Source organism: Felis catus, chromosome A2, assembly GCF_018350175.1.
Source record: "Felis catus isolate Fca126 chromosome A2, F.catus_Fca126_mat1.0, whole genome shotgun sequence".
Lineage (NCBI taxonomy): Eukaryota > Metazoa > Chordata > Mammalia > Carnivora > Felidae > Felis > Felis catus.
Window position 1 is genome coordinate 1,251,176 of NC_058369.1, and position 14,936 is coordinate 1,266,111.

Here is a 14,936-nt window from a genome sequence, read left to right on the forward strand (position 1 = left end):
CCCCATTGGTGGGCGCGAGGCCCTCTCACGGCCCCTCATCTGTTCACAGGGCTTCAAGACCCACTTCCGTAACATCCGCGACAATTCAGCACCTAATAAGCGACTGGGAGACCCCCACCCCCCACGCCGGGTCTCAGGGCTGGTCATTCCCATGGTGGAGGGATTTTTCTGGGGGGTTCACGGCCCAGTGACACCTAGGAGAGCCACAGGAAAGGCAGCCCCCCCTCAGCGTCCAGACTCTGCCCCCGAACTCCATGAGCTCTTCACCTCCAAAGCAGAGCAGACCTTGAATGCGCCCTTGTTCCTGGATCCCCAGCCCGGTCACCTTCCTGGCCTGCAGCCCAAGGGCTCACCCAGGGCCCCATGCTTGACGTAATACTCTGCTGTCACCATCTTGAGATGTGTGATAATTCTGGAACAAGGGACCCACGTGTTCATTTGCACCGTCCCCTGCTTCAACGACTTACCCTTCTTTACTCTTTAGAACCCAGTCTCTTCCAGACTTAACCTGGTGTCTTGGAGCCTTTGCCTCAAGCCCTTTAGGGGCTTCCCTGCATTGACGGCCAATCCCCTCGCCCTGGGGACCACCTCTCCGTCTGGGGAGGCCAGGCCACTGGCATCCTGTAGCTCCACACCTTCCAACCCACCACAGAATGTGCTCCCATCGGCAGCCTTGCCCACTGGATTTCAAAAAAATGCCACCTTTTGAGCTCACTGCCTCTGCTCTTTTAGGATGAAAAATTTACCCAAGGCCAAATCATGCAATGTTATAACCATGGGCAAAAGCATCCCAATCCTGGAAATTTGTTTTTCATTCTAAAAGTCATGTATGGGGGCACCTCAGCCGGTTAAGCGTCCGACTTCGTCTCAGGTCATGATCTCACGGTTCATGGTTTCGAGCCCCACGTCAGGCTCTGTGCTGACAGCTCAGAGCCTGGAGCCTGCTTCGGATTCCGTGTCTCCTCTCTCTGCCCTTCCCCTGTTCATGCTCTGTCTCCTCTCTCTCTCTCTCTCTCAAAAATAAAAATAAACATTAAGAAAATGTTAAAAAAAAATAACTAAAGGGGCGCCTGGGTGGCTCAGTTGGTTAAACGTCCGACTTCGGCTCAGGTCATGATCTCACGGTCCGTGGGTTCAAGCCCCGCGTCGGGCTCTGTGCTGACAGCTCAGAGCCTGGAGCCTGTTTCAGATTCTGTGTCTCCCTCTTTCTCTGACCCTCCCCTGTTCATGCTGTATCTCTCTGTCTCAAAAATAAATAAATGTTAAAAAAAAATTAAAAAAAAATAACTAAAAATGTATGGAAAAAAAAAGGAGGGGCGCCTGGCTGGTTCAGTTGGCGGAGCGTGTGACTATTGATCCTGGGGTTGTGAGTTTGAGTCCCGTGTTTGGTGTGGAGGCTACTTAAAAGTAAAATCTTTAAAAATAAATAAAATAAAATGAAAATAAAGGAGGGACCTTGGAAATGCCAGAAAAACACAGAAAAGAACATTACTATCCAAAAATAATACCAGTGATAACACTTTAGTGCATTTCTTTATTGGCCTCTTTTTTTTCCCTTGCCTTTTGTTTTGCTTTGTGTTTTACAAAGAGTAGGATCTTTCTGTATAATTGGGATCACCCTGAATCTGTCTCAGGTGGTAAGGGGATACCAGGTTCCCAGGCTTTTTGTGAGGATGCTGAATGGTGACTCATCCAAATAAATCAGCCCTGGATACAGTCCTAGTGAGGCGATAAGGAATGACAATCCTTACTCTTGCCTTTTGAAGATAATTATGGATTCACGGCATTCAGATTCAGGTAGTTTTAATTGATTGGAATCGTTATTTATGAAGGATACCTCTACGTGGGCCCCTGTGGGCCCTCGACACCCCTTAGAATTTGGAGAAGCCTCCTTCCTTCTAGCAACGAAGGGTTGCTCGTTCCCTGGGGTGGAAAAGAGTTATGTGTGACTACATTTGGGGGGGAGGGGGGAAGGGGGTCTCGTGACTGCATTTTGGGTATTGTGGACATTCAATTACTGCACACTAGTTTTGGTGGAAAACTGCTTCAGGGCTACTTCGGTGATCAGGTAGAAATGATAACCTTTGGAGAGTGTGAGCTCATACTGCTAGTTCCAACTTAGCTCTCACAGTACTCTGCAGCAACTGTCCTCAGCAGATATGGCCTGCCTGGGCGCTAGACGCCGCCGGCCACCTGCTGTAAATAAAGTTTTATCTGCACACAGTCATGCCCATTTATTTGCATGTTATCTATGCCCGCTTCCTGGCTTCCGGGGCAAAGTGGAGTATCTGCCACAGAGACCAGGTGGCGGGCAAAAACCCTTTCCAGAAAACATTTGAAGACGCTGCTCGAACGCCTCCCTAAACTTTTAGCCCCTCCCCCCAAATATAATGTTATCTTTTTCTTTTATCATTTGGCGAACCATGGTTAGTATCTGAAGATCCTGGTTGTAACTTGGGTAATTTCATATTCATTTTATCCGCCAACATCAAATACATGCACGGACCCTGAGGGTAACGGCCGCAGCCGCTGAAATACCGCCGCTGGGAAATGAGCATCTAAGATCGCAGGCGCTGTTGCGGTGGCTGTGAATGCCTCGCCAGCTGATTGGGTCAGGGGAGGGGCACGTGACCAGCCCTGGCCAATGGGTGCCACGCGTTTCCTAGCGGGGCCTTCCGACCAACCCGGTATCACAGGACCCACTTCTGGAGGTGGGGAGCCCGACGCGGTCGCAGGGGCTGAAATGAAGGTGTTGGTTTGCCAACGGGCGCCTGTGCGCGCTGCCCCAGGAGGAACTGACGGAGGGTCTCCAGACTGGAGACGGCAGGCTTCATGAGCAAGGGACCTTCCTTACGAGGCTTGTCCAGCGCCCCGTAAAACGACTGTGCTCTGCCAGAATCTTAAAGCCTATATAGAGGCTCAGGCACAGACCATCCAGACGGCTCAACACCACCTCCCTGTCTCCAGGCTGTGTCCTTGGGCAGCTTCAATGCAAGGAAGCGAGGGGAACCACTTTCCCGGGACAGGGGAGGGGGGTGGAGCCTCCAGATGCCGGGATCCAGCTCACAGGTCCGCCAGCATCACATCCACCCAGTGACCCCCCCCCCCAGTGACCTCCAACATGGGGGCAGGGCTGGCTCCTTCTGGAGGCTCCAAGGGAGAATTTATTCCTGCCTTTTTCAGCTTCCAGAGGCCACGCTACCCATGGGTTCGTGATTGCCTCACTGTGACCTCCACTGTCACAGCTCTGACTCCAACACCCCCTTTTATAGGACGCTTGTCCCGTCATTGGGCCCTCTGGGGGAATCCAGGGTCACCCCCATGGCGGGGTCCTTAACATAATCCCGTCTGCAAGGTCCCTTTTGCCATGTGAGGTAAATATCTAGGAATTAGGAGGCGGACATGTCTGGGGGCTGCTCTTTGGCCCGCCACAGGGTGAACCGAAGGCTCTCTATTTTAATAGAGGCTCCATTCCCATTGAGGTGTGCCTTTGTTAGAACTCAGCAAATGTGGGGGTGCCGGGGGGGCTCAGTCGGTTAAGCCTGTGACTTCGGCTCAGGTCATGATCTCGCGGCCTGTGAGCTCGAGCCCCGCATCGGGCTCTGTGCTGACAACTCAGAGCCTGGAACTTGCTTCGGATTCTGTGTCTCCCTCTCTCTGCCCCTCCCCTGCTCATGCTCTGTCTCTCTTTCTTTCAAAAATAAATAAATATTTAAAAAATCGATTTAAAACTCAGCAAATGTACACTTAAGATTTATGAAAGTCATTGTGTGTACATTTTACTTCAAAGGAAAAAAATTCAGGGGTGCCTGGCTGGCTGGGGGTGCAACTTTTGATCTCAGATTCGTGAGTTTGAGCCCCACACCGGGTGCAGAGATTACCGAGAGGTGGCGTAATTATTCCAACTTTGCTAGATGTTTGCACATTTTCAAAATCAAATGTTGGGGGGGGGGGGAATAACATTATTTTTCACCATCTGGGGCTCAGGCTCCGAAGGCAAGGACAAGGAGGTGTCCCCGAGGCTCTGCGGGAGCCAGGTTTACCTGCGGCGGCGGGAACCGCAGGCCCCAAGGTCGTCTGCGGGGCCTCGCGTGTTGCAAGAACTGCGCATGCGTCGTCCACCCCACCACCGCACGGTCTGTCGCCGGTCTGGTCGGAATCGCTGCTGGGGCACTGGTTTGGGGGCGGGGTGGGGCCGGCCTGGTCCTTGCAGTGGGGTCTTTCCGTTCCTGATCGCGTTGGTGGGGCTGATGGCACATCAGGTGTTGCCTTTACTGTTTCTTTTTTTACATGATTCTTCTCTTACCCGTGTTTCTTCTTCTGTATTCCGCATGTCCTTGCTCCGCCCCGAACCAGGAGCGACAGGGTTAGCTTCTGGAAGTCAGCTGGGACAGTACCGCCAGTGCTGGAGGTGACATCCAGAGAGATTCAGTCTGCTGTGAGTTTCAGTTGTTTTTAGCCCACGGGACACCTGCCTGGCCAGCTGCGTGGAAAGCAGCCACCCAGGCTGTCCGCGTCTTCCAGACGGTTCCAGAGGTGCCTGGAACCTCTTCTAGGCCGGAGAGGTTTTGAGATTTGCCGGGAGCCCTGGCGGCTTCTTCGGCTTTGCAGATCCTGGGTGTTTGGCGACCTACAGGCAAACAGGACGCCGAGCGATCCTGCTGCTAATCTGCGTCATCCCTTTGGTGAGAAGACCAGGAACCTCCTTCACCTTTCCATCCTGCTCACTTTGTCAAAGTTCAGCTAGCCGGCCTGGGTGGAAGCGGTCTCTGAAAAGTTACGTTGTTGACAGTGGCATTATACATATATATTTGTGCTCTTACTTTTTCTAAACGTTTTTTCTGGTTCCATTGCGGAAAAAAATTTGAAACTTGCGGTCTCCTCTGAACCTCTGTGCTCCCCATAATCTACTGTACCCATGGTGTTGGGAAGTGTCCACAGGGCCTTTGCTTAGCATTTGCGCCTGCAGAAAAACTGTATGGCACTCTCGTGTTGATCCCATTGTAAATCTAAATAGACATCTCCCTGGAATAATTAATTACATGTAGCAGTGTGCTGTGTGGATAGTTCCCAGTGGCGGGGGGGGGAGAGTTGAAGCTTATTCAAGTCAGAAAATAGGAGATTCTATTACGTTAACTTCAGTATGGGAAATCCACATTTCCCAGATTTTTTTTTTTTTTTGTCTTTTTAGGAAAGATGTATTGTGAAACGTGTTAACATTAAAGTGAGAATTTAGTTCCAGTGGCTTTTATGATGACACTAATGGAGTCTAGAAATAGCTATGTCTTTAGGGAAGCGTGGTTTCGTTTTTGATTTTTATAGGTGCATACAAAGGAGGAATGGCCTCATGAATATTCTAACGTGTAAACTTAGCCTGCAGCTTTTGAAATGGAATGAGTTTGAGAAATTCAGAAAGTATAGCTGTATAATCTTCATGTTCTTTTATAATAATTTGAAGTCCTTGGGGCACCTGGGTGGCTCAGTCGGTTGAGCGTCCGACTTCGGCTCAGGTCAGGATCTCACGGTTCGGGAGTTCGAGCCCCTCGTTGGTCTCTGTGCTGACCGCTCAGAGCCTGGAGCCTGCTTCGGATTCTGTGTCTCCCTCCCCCTCTGCCCCTCCCCCACTTCTCTCTCTCTCTCTCTCTCTCTCTCTCTCTCTCTCAAAAATAAACAAACGCTAATGGGATGGGGAAACAGAACCCCCTCTGGACAGGAGGAACACCATCTCCTCGCAAAGGGAGCACATAGAAATGGGAGGGCTTTGTGGTGGTTGTGCAGTCCACCCAAGTTAGTCCGGTTGCTTGAAGTGCAGGTTCAGACAGAAACTGTTGTGACTCCTGACACTTCTTACTCAGGCCATCAATTCTTGTCTGCCAGTGGCATTTTGCTCCTGGAGGGTCGGGAGGTCAGCTCTGAGCAGCTCACCCTAGGAAGCAGAGGGAAGACAGTGGGAGCCATTCAATGCCTGAAGGTTTCACGAAGAGCCTTGCACATGCCCACCTGCAGTGGAATTTGTGCAGGGTGGTAAGTGAAGATTCAAGTGCACGCAGCCTGCTCAGCCGCACCCCATCTCCTCACACCCACGTTGACGTCGAAGGGCTTGTGAGCTGATACTCCCAAGAGTCTGCGACTCTTCCTGAGAGTATGGATTCAGGCAAAGGCTGGTAAAGCTGATGGGCACAGCTGACGGGGCTGAGTTAGGTGCGTTGCTGAAGGGGGGTGAGCAAACATGCTGGGTTCCTCTCACCCAAGCACAGCCTCGTACTGCTGATCAGGACTTCTCGAACAGCTACAATCACAAAGACAGGGGCGGAAGATGGACAGAGAGATCAGGAGCCCAAGACAGACGCTGTTAGCATCCAGGGGGGTGATTCAGGCTACAGGTGGTAGTGCAGGGCAGCGCAGAAAAAACGACGTCCTCGACAAATCACGCTGGGACAACTGGGTGTCACCACGGGGAAACACAACGTGACCCCTACCTCACACCATACTCAAAGTCAATTTGGGTGAGACTGTAGATGTAAATAGGAAAGATAAAACGATAACCTTGAAAACTTTTTTAATGTTTATTTATTTAGTTTGAGAGAGACAGAGCATGAGCGGGGGAGGGGCAGAGAGAGAGGGAGACACAGAACCCGAAGCAGGCTCCAGGCTCCGAGCTGTCGGCATAGATCCCGACATGGGGCTCGAACTCATGAACCATGAGATCATGACCTGAGCTGAAGTCGGACGCTTAACCGACTGAGCCACCCAGGTGCACCCCAGAACAATAACATTTTAGAAGATGATGTAAGATAATGCTTCTGTGGTGAGAATTTCTGAAACAGGTCACGTAACAATAAAGGAAAAGAATGGTGTATTGGATTATATTAAAATTAAGAACTGTTGGGGCGCCTGGGTGGCGCAGTCGGTTAAGCGTCCGACTTCAGCCAGGTCACGATCTCGCGGTCCGTGAGTTCGAGCCCCGCGTCAGGCTCTGGGCTGATGGCTCAGAACCTGGAGCCTGTTTCCGATTCTGTGTCTCCCTCTCTCTCTGCCCCTCCCCCGTTCATGCTCTGTCTCTCTCTGTCCCAAAAATAAATAAACGTTGAAAAAAAAAATTTTTTTTTTTTAAATTAAGAACTGTTAAAAAGGCAGCCCATCCAGAAAGTGAAAAGGCAGGACACACAGCGGAAGGTGTCTGTTCTATGTGCACCAAGTGGTTTGTCTCTGGGATCTACAAAGAGCTCCTGGAAATCGTTAAGAGAACATTAGGAAACCGGGTTGAATGCTGAGCTACACTTGACTAGATGAGCCACAGAGGGGGAACCCCAAATGGGCAACGAATTATGAAAAGGTGTTCGGCCTTATTAGTGAGTAGGGAAACAGAACTTGAAATCACGGTGAGATAGCACTACAGACCCCACAGGCTGGGAAAAGAAATTCAGATGTGCTAATAAGAAACGATGGCAGAGGTGTGGGGCAGCAGGAACTGTTGTCAGGCTGGGAAGTGATAAACCAGGCCTCAATTTTGAGGAAGAGTTTCGCATTATGGAGTTTGAATGCACACAACTGCTACAGCCCGGCAATTCCATTCTTACGTCGTACCCTCGTGAATCACACGCAAACACAGAGCCCAGATATAGTCACAGCAGCATTTTTTAAATGTTTGGTAATCGCCCCAAACCAAAAACAACCCAAGTCAAATGGGTAAATAGCCTGATAGTGTATTCATACAATGGAATATATACAGTCATGAAAATAAATACACTCTGGGCGCCTGGGCGGCTCAGTCGGTTAAGCGTCTGACTTCAGCTCAGGTCGTGATCTCACAGTTCGTGGGTTTGAGCCCCATATCCGTCTCTCTCCGGGGCTCTCTGCTGTCAGTACAGAGCCTGTTTGGGATCCTCTGTGTCCCTCTCTCTCTGTCCTGCTTCCACTTGTCTCAATCAATCAATCAATCAATAATAAGAAACCAGACAGCACGAAGGACTTAGTTTGGTCTGTGAGGCGTGAGGCAGCATCACGGTCTCGTATGTAGGGACACTGCATAGGATACTCGTACGTCCTGAAAGTTCTTCTCCTTTATGAGTTCGCGGGGAAGCGTCTGCGGAGGAGATGACCCACGTGTGGAGTGTGAGGGGGGCAACAGTCTGGATAGGGGTCATATGTTGGCTATAATCACTTATTTTTTCAAGTTTTTTAATGTTTGGAGGGGAGAGAGAAAGAGAGAGAGAGAGAAAGTCAGAGTGTGAGTGGGGGAGGAGCAGAGAGAGAGGGAGACACAGTATCCAAAGCAGGCTCCAGGCTCTGAGCCGTCAGCACAGATCCCGACACGGGGCTCGAACCCACGAACCGTGAGATCATGACCTGAGCTGAAGTCCGACGCCTAACCAACTGAGCCCCCCAGACGCCCCGATCTCTATTTATTTTTTAAACATCTTGTGTGTCCATGCCTGGCCAGAGAAGAGAGCGATGCATCTATCAGTAAAGGGTTTTATGTTTCAAGTGAAGACAACGACAACAAAAAGTTTTAGGTATATCCAAACACAAACTTTCTTACCTCATGCCATACATTTGCAAAGTCCCAGCTCTATAGCCAGATGGTGAGGACATCCCATTTGGTCCCAGTTAGATCAAGTTCCAGAACAGGTATAACTTCTATGGAGACGGAAATCAGGAAAATGGTTGTCTGGGGAGTGGAGGGAACTTTCCAGGGGCCAGAATGTTCTAGATTTCGATGGGGGTGTGGGTGACATACCCTCCTCAGTTGCCTAAACCCAGCCAGATGTGCTTAGGATCTGCGTACATCACTGTGAGTAAACTATATCTCAGTTAAGTTCAGCTGATGTGAAAATATGACATGTTTACCTGTGCTCTGGTGTCCTTTAGAGGACACAGACATTAGCTGTGAGGACACACCAGCCCCAGGGGTGACGAGGGAAGGACAGCAGGCCATTTTGTCTCATCTGATTGACACTTTACGCTGCTTGCTGACCAAACGCCTGTCCCCGGTCCCTTGCAGTGTCCTTGAGGAGGTGAGAAGGTGTCTGAATTTTGCATCCAGGGGTCTTTGGTTGGCGCCCAGCCCTGTTCAAGCTGGTGGTTGCCTCTAGGGGGCGCTGCTGACAAGCTAATTCCAGGAATGGGGATTCGTTTGGGGGGAGGGGGGGACACTCTTTCTTTCTTTTTTTTTTTTTTTAATTTTTTTTAATGTTTATTTATTTTTGAGAGAGAGACAGAGTGTGAGTGGGGGAGGAGCAGAGAGAGAGGGAGACACAGAATCCAAAGCAGGCTCCAGGCTCTGAGCTGTCAGCACAGAGCCCGATGCGGGGCTTGAACGCACAGACCGTGAGATCATGACCTGAGCCGAAGTCGGACGCTTACCGACTGAGCCACCCAGGTGCCCCAAGGGGGCACACTCTTTCTATGAAGCCATCATTGGGGAGCAGGGCAGGTGTCGTCCCCCGCACCCTTCTGCCCTGTCTCTAGGGCCTGGATCTCACACAGGGATAATATCATCCACACCAAAAATGCCTGACGCTGAACAGAAAAAAAAATGGAGGGTTAGCAGAAGATCTAGGGGGAGCTAGGAAGGGGACCAAGGCATGCTACCCCAAAAGCCGCCACTCTGGTGTAAGAATTACTTTGAGCTGAGGGCGTCTGAGCTCCCGCAGTCCCTCATCTGCCGAAAACCAGAGGCTCCCAAAAGAACTCATTTGTCATAAATCCCTTCCAGGGAGCAAACCCTCTTCTCGGAGAAGGGATGCTAGCACCCTCCCCAGACTTTGCCACAGACCATCAAACCTCCTGTCCACTCTCCTAACGGCCTGTTTATTTTTCCTAAAATTCGTTTGCTCTCCCGCAAGTGGCCTTTGTCACCTCCTTCTTCCTGTTACGGCGGTGTGTGAGCCTCAGACCCCATGCTTCCTTCGCACACTTACTACTTTCCGTGATGCCTGAGCGCGTAAAACTAAAAATAAGCAACTTCGTATGGCTCCTGTTAAAATGTCTTTCATGGGGCGTCTGGGCGGCTCACTCGGTTAAGCCTCCGACTGCGGCTCAGGTCATGATCTCAACGGTTTGTGAGTTTGAGCCCCACGTCAGGCTCTGTGCTGTCAGGCCAGAGCCTGCTTCAGATCTTCTGTCTCCCTTTCTCTGCCCCTCCCGTGCTTGCTCTCTCTCTCTCTCTCTCTCTCTCAAAAATAAAACATTAAAAAAAAATCTTTTTTAATGTCTTTCACCAGTTTAATTCACACGTCCCCGGGTACAGAACATAAGAGGGTAGAGGAAGAGGTTTCCCTCCCCCACACAACTGCTGTTTGTCAGTAATATCAGCTGTGGGTCGATGCTTCCTGGTTCCACTTGGCTTACATTAGCCTGGGCTGAAGGTGGAAACATTTCCAACCAGCCAGCCCAGCCTTCTCCTTCCTTGACATCCTGACCCGGGAAGGCACCTCCTCAAAGTGGGTCAGTGACCCCGAACGGGTGAGGCCCAGCCCAGTCGGGTGCCAGTGGGTTCTGTCTGGATTTAATCTCTGGGCCATAGTCTCATGCCAAGTCAGACTACGGGATCTGCCTGGGCAAAGGACGGACTGTTCACCCACGGGGAGAAGGTGGCTTCCCTAGGTCACAAACTGATATGTGACTGGGTTTGGGGAAAGCAAGGGGACACCTTGGACCGAGACCAGCAGCTTGTTACGGAACTCTGGAGTCCAGCAGCGGTGGGCAGTGGTGTTGAGGCCATAGGTGCGTCACGGGAAGGGGCGCGGGGCGTTGTACGCGCACAGAGTCTCATCTCAAATGACAGCGGCCATTCACGCCCGCGGGGCTCCCAGCGCCCCGGTCCAAGGATGGGCCCGAGCGCATGGAAACCACCAGATTTCGCCGGGTGGGCTCTGAACAAAGGTTTCCAGCCCAAAGTGCTAACTGGATTCGAATCGAGGCTTTGAGTCTAGCCTCCCGCCTACGGGAAGTTCAGCGGGTCAGAAAACAAGCCGAGCGACTCCTCTTGGAAGCCCGGAAGCCCGGGGGACCTGCCAGGAGGCGGTGTTTGCAGGAGCAGGGGTTTAGTCTCTGCAGGAAGTCGGGACAGGAGGGGGACTGATGGGTCCTGCACATGGGCACCTGCACAGAGATGCCCGAGCCTCCTCCAGCCAGTGGCCCCAGAGGCGCCAGACGGAGGCCACCGGCCCTCAGAAGCCCCACTCCTTGGCCGCCCCCGGAGCCTGGCTCACCCGGGCCTGTCCTGCCTCTGCGTGGGTGGGGGCCACATGAGAGCGTGAGCGTGGTGGGGAGCTATCCTGGGGGCCTGTGACCCACCTGGAGCAAAGGGACCAAACAGGCCCCCAAGTCACGGCAGGCGGCCTGGGTGGGACCTCGAGGGCAGGGGTTTGGTTTTTTTTTTATGAAATTTATTGTCAAATCGGTTTCCATACAACACCCAGTGCTCATCCCAACAGGGAGGGCAGGGTTTTAAATAGGTCTCCTGTTGGGGCGCCTGGGGGGCTCAGTCGGTTAAGCGTCCGACTTCGGCTCAGGTCACGATCACGCGGTCTGTGAGTTTGAGCCCCGCGCTGGACTCTGTGCTGACAGCTCGGAGCCTGGAGCTGCTTCCGAGTCTGTCTCCTGCTCTCTCTGCCCCTCCCCCGTTCATGCTCTGTGTCTCTCTGTCTCCAAAATAAATAAACGCTAAAAAAAATTTTTTTTAATAAATAAATAGGTCTCCTGTCTCCCCTCGGGCCACCTGTGCTGTCCCTGCTTTGCTCGCCTGCCTTCCCCTCTGGCTCCTGCCCCCCCCCCCCCCCCAGGCACTGCTAACACAGGAGCCTGGATGGTTCTCAGTTGTGGAGCGTCCTGGTCGCTGTGGGGGCCGAGCACACGCTCCATGCCAGGGGCACCCCAGTGTGACACCCCCGAGATGCCCCCAGACGTGGCCCAGTGTCCGGGGTGGGGGGCGGTTACCCCTGTTGAGAATCGTCACCCTACTGGATCTTCCCAGGGAACCCTAACAAAGAAAGCCTCCCCCCCCATGCCTGTCTCGCTATGTGCTTCTGGGAAACCTGGCCCGGGAGAGGCAGCGAGGGGGACAACCAGGTTTGGGGCCTGCGCTTTCCGAATACGCAGAAGGGCGTCTGAGATTCAGTGAGACGGGTCTGATAAACGCACCGACTTGCTGACCACACTGCAGAGCAAAGTCTGTCCCCTACGCCACACGCGCTCCAGAGGCCGGCCCACCTCACGTTTTACAAGCTTCCAGGCTGACTGTAGCACTCCGGGAATGTTGACCAGGGAGGAGGATACAAGCGGGAATATTCTGGAATGTTCTGGAAGCACTCCGCCCTTCTCAGGAAGGAGGTGCCCTCAGGAACCACAGTGACTGGGATCCTATTCCTTCCCTCCACCCCCCCTCCCCTTGAGGTATCTCTCCCAAGACGTGGAAAATCCAAAGTCCCCTGCATCACGAGTCTTTACTGGTGACACCTGGGGTTTGCGTCCCTCCCCGTCCCTCCCCCAGTTAAGAGCCGAGGCAGCAGAGGCCTGAGGGTTGTAATGTCCCTTTCCCCAGGGCAGCATTTGGGAGGGTCCCACGCGGGGCCCGGGTCACAGGAGCGAGCGGGAGGCCAAGTCCGCGAGCTCCGCAGACCTTCACCGCAGAGGGCGAGGCCTGGACGGCGTCGTAGACGAGGAGGTCTCCACAGTAGGGCCGGGGGTGGATGGAGGAGAGGTTAGCAAACTGAGTATCAAGCGGCCAGAAGGGGGCCTCCCCCGCCCCCAGCTGCGGGCCCGAAGGAGACGGCAGGGTGGGGGGGGTCCCGCCTGCTGGCCACGCCCCCGCCCCGCCCAGTCCTGGCCCCTCCCCCCCGCCGCAGACCACCCACCCCAGACCAGGCTGGCCCCGAGCGCCCAGCGCCAGGCGGGTGACTCCACGGGTGAGATGCTCCCGATCCTGTCCCCTCCCCCTCTGCCCGCTGGAAATGGGGGGGGGGGGAGGGGAGAGCCTGGGGGAGGGGTGGGGAGAAAGGGTCAGAGGCCCCACCGGCCAGAAATGTCCTTCCTGAGGCTGGGTCACATTCCAGCGTGTGGATGGACACATTGTGTTTGTCCTTCAGCCACGGACGGACGCTTAGGTCGTGTCCACCGTGTGGCCGCTGTGCCTACGTCCGTCCGTCCCCCCCCCCCCCCCCCCGCCGCCGTGGCTTTGTTGATCTACAATTCACCCATTTTAGGTGCACAACTCAGGGTTTTTAGTATATCCGCATAGTGTATACCCATCACCACAATCAATTCCAGAACCTTCCATCACCCCTAAAGCAGCCCCGTCCCCATCAGTCACCGCCCCCACCCCCTCCCCCAGCCCCCCGCGAGCCCCCTTCCTGTCCCCGGATGAGCCCGTTCTGGACGTTTCACACACGTGGACTCACACTCCGTGTGGCCTCTCGTGTCTGGGTCCCTCCCTGAGCATCGCGTGTTCGGGCTCCCTCCGCGGGGCAGAGGCTGCAGACACGCACCTGTCGACCTTGGTCCTGACCTGGGGGAGGGCCTGGGGACCTCTTCCCTCCGTCCCTGGGACCCGACCTGTCTTTGCCCAAGAGGATGTGCAGGCTCGAGCCTAGCAGTTTCTGCTTCCCTTCCCTGGGCTCACCTGGGCTTCCGGAAGCCATGCCAGAGAAGTGTGCCGTGCACGGAAAGTGCTGGAAGGCGAGCACTCTACAGAGACAGGCCACAAAGGTGGTGCAGCCAGACACGCGAGCGAAGAGCCATCTTGGAGGCGGTCCCTCTGGGTCGGGGACAAGCCGTCCAGCTGAGCCCTTCCCAGATTCCCGGCCCACAGAATCATGAGAAAATTAAATGGTTGTTTTCAGCCGTGAGCTTTGGGATTCTTTGTCATGCAGCCGTGAGCTGGAGCACCTCCCTTTGCCCTGTCTTGGTTTTGGACGGTCCCCACAGCAGCCCCGGGGCGGGGGGAGGGGGGAGGGCGTCGTCCCGTCTTGGACACGCCCCTGTGGGTCCCCAGTCTGGTCTTTTCCCCCCCGACACGCACCCAGCTGCATCACCCAGCCCCTATCAGCCCTCCGGGGAAACCCCACGCGATCGATTGCATGCGTTCCGGCAAACATGGGGACACAGGGCACCCCATCTAAACGCCCCCATCCTCCTCACTTCCCTGTCTTCAAGCTCTCACCTCCTGCCCCCCCCCCCAGATGGCTCTCCTTGCTGGATGCACAGAGAAACCCCAGCCCTCCCGGGCTCCTGCCCCCAACCCGGTCAGGACCCACCCGACGGGAGCAGCAGAAGCCCGGGAGACAGCCCTGCAGGTGACATCGGGTGACACAAGGACGCTGCTGGACAGGCTGGAGACCGGTCGGGAGAACTCGCTGCAGGCAGAGACCTCCCCCCACCCGACCCCCCCAAGCGTCAGGAAAACCGTTATCACCACCCCCCAGGGCAGGCACCATAAATGTCTACATTTAGTTAACTTAAAACTTCTTTAAGCAATGTTTTAAGTGTTTATTTTGAGAGAGACCGGAAGAGACCGAGCAGGGGAGGGGCAGAGGGGGAGGGAGAGAGAGAGAATCCCAAGCAGGCTCCGCGCTGTCAGCACAGAGCCTGATGCGGGGCTCGAACTCACGAAACTGTGAGATCACGACCTGAGCCGAAACCAAGAGTCGGACGCTTAGCAGACTGAGCCAGCCAGGCACCCCCACATAACACATTTTTTAAAACAAATATATTTTATGTGTTTTCGTTCTGGGAAATAAAATAGTACTGGATATGCCGCAAATATTTGCTGCTTTTATTAGAGAAAGAAAGGCAGAAAGGAGGGACAGAGGGAGGTGTCCTGAGGGACAAGACAGAGAGAGAGAGAGACGGGGCACAGGCAGGCAGGGGAGGCCGGACTGTAAAACACGGGGAAGGAGTGTGTGCTCTCAGGGCTCTGCGGCCCCAGCTGTGCA